This window comes from Aulonocara stuartgranti (assembly GCF_965226115.1).
Source record: "Aulonocara stuartgranti genome assembly, chromosome: 4".
Taxonomy (NCBI): Eukaryota; Metazoa; Chordata; class Actinopteri; order Cichliformes; family Cichlidae; genus Aulonocara; species Aulonocara stuartgranti.
In genome coordinates, this window is record NC_138942.1 from 20336857 (window position 1) to 20339474 (window position 2618).

The window sequence follows — 2618 nt, forward strand, 5'->3', positions numbered from 1 at the left end:
GAAACGGGGCATTAGGATCTGGAATAAAATGCTTAAATTACAAAGAAATTCAGTTAATGTTTATCTGATGGTACTTTTCTGCATTCAATTCCATCAGTTTTGCCAACAGCACTTGCTGAAATGCCACACGAGAGTTGCAGCAAATACTTAACTTTTCAGTAAGAAAGCATATTTGTCACTTTAGGACGCAAAATCTTACTTTGTGTCCAAAAATAAAACGAACATGGATTTTCACACACCAGCTTACAAATTACATCCATGATGCATAACACAAAGAATCAGCTTTGGTATTTCAAAGTGTCAACTACCATGACTGGAGTTTCACAGGCAGTCACAGGGAAGGAAAGATGGGTGTTGGGTTTTAATGAGGTGCGATGTTCCTTTTTGGAAATGCGACTCCAAAGAACAGGGTACCTTCAAAGTTATGTGCTCTGCAAAAGCACTGAGAGCTGTGACCTAGACAGAAATGTGATCTCTGGAGATGTGGGTCAGTGTTTCCCAAAAATAAAGCTTAAAAACATGTTTTAAAAAGCCCTTAGAAATGCTCTGCTGATTACACAAATTAATTAATAAATACATTTTAGCATACATAAATCTTCAGGAGCTATCTGAGCTGTGTTTGAGTAATATGAACCAAGTCTGTTTAGTAAGACAGTTATTTTAGAAGTAATTAGAAGACAGTTTCTACCTTGGAAGAGACACACAGTTTGATCCTGAGCTGTGCAGCAGCAGGTTTTTGGTGACCAGACACCCTGGCTTCATCCTGTAACCCTAACAGCTCGGCTATATCTACACACGGGATGTCCTGTGAGTAGTTAAATGAACATTTCTGCATAAACATAAAGTCTAGTCAACTTTTTTATGCTTTGGAAAGATTTTTTTTGTTCTGGAGTAATGTATGCTACCGGTATGTTGCCTGATCCAGACTAGCAGGGGCGTCAAATATAAATCCCGGGGGGCAGAGGTAGCCCAGCAAAGGCATAAATTGGAAAATATAAAGGAGGGCATAAATTTTTGGACTTTTAAATTTATTTTTACAAGTTTTACAGCTTTTTCTTCTGATACTTAGCTTCCCCTCAGTCATTCACACTACATCGAAATAGTTAATCAACAGATAAACAATTAAATGACACAAAAGTTCCTTTTTTTCATTGTATACTAAATTTTGTTTAGAAAAAAGAAAAAAAAACATCAATCAACTAAAACTTTATGTTTTATAAACATGGAAGAGTCTGGCCATTGAGCGACCAGAATGTTTTCTGTGTTTCAAACATTTATCATGCGGAAAAACTGAGACATGCTGTTGAAATTATACTTCTTTATCTTATATTAGGACATCATAATTTATTGAATATGTAGTTAAATGTCTTTTCACTGACAGGAAGTGGAATTTCACTCATCCGGTCCACTTAAGTGTAAAGTGGTCTGTATGTGGGCCTCAATGTAAAATGAGTTCAGTTAACTTTATTTTTTTGCGTCATTTGTCCTCAAGGGGCAGTTTCCAGGAAACATTATAAGATCACTAGAGTCACATTTTACATGCTGAGGTCAGATGCCTCTAATGGTTTCTGTTTAGGTTTGGACACTGTGTGTAAGAACGTAAATAAAAACATAATGCAATGAAATCTCATAAAAACATTAGAAGTTTAAATGTTTAAGTGGGTAATTTTTAATTCGATGGTAATAACACGTCTCTAAAATGTTGTGACAGGACTGGGAAAATCAGCTGGAAAATTAAGTGGTGGTAAAAAAAAAATTCAGCAGTATGAGGAAGTTTGAGGATCATTAGGTTAAATTAGTGATTGGGTATAAAAAAGACCGTCTTAAGAGAGGCAGAGTTTCATTAAACTGCAAAAAAAAACCCTACGTCTACAAATTATGGAACCTTTTCAGAATAATGTGTCTCAATGTAAGATTACAATGACTGTGAATATGTCATCATCAGTACAGAGAATCTCTGCATTCTGTTTTTAATCACATTTTACACGATTTTCTTGCTTTTTTAAAAAAAAATTGGGCTGTACTTTACATCAGTTAAATATAAGTAAATCTTTATTGCTCTCCACTTGTTTTAATTTGTCTGTTTAAGGCCATCATTTTCTTTTTTCTGATTGATCAAACAATTTAATAAATCACTGATAAAATCAACAAATTCACTGATTATAAGTGACTAATAGTTTTAGTTCAGCTGTCATAACACAGCGAGACACAAAAATAGATGATGTGTCGCTGTCACAAAAGGTAAGTCAGATAGACAAGGAGACACATAAGATCTAAGCAATATATAAGCAACAAATTATAGTAAGGTGTAAACACTGTGCTTTGGTGTACTGTTTAACAGATCATACAAGGAAACCATGTTTCCCTTTCCTCCTTTCATTACCAGAGTTTATGTTAAATGATATTACCCCATTCTAAACTGTTTTTCTTCCTTTTGCAGGGTAATTATGATTTTAAAGTCCCTTTTTCTTCCTGAAAGCGTAAGATTGTGTACATTGTGTGAAATCCAGTCAGTGTTATTTTGTTTGTAGGAAAAATCAAAACAAGCACAGAAACACTGACTTTAGTTAATGGTTGTTTAAAAAATAAGAAAACAGAACCACATTATTTTTGACCAA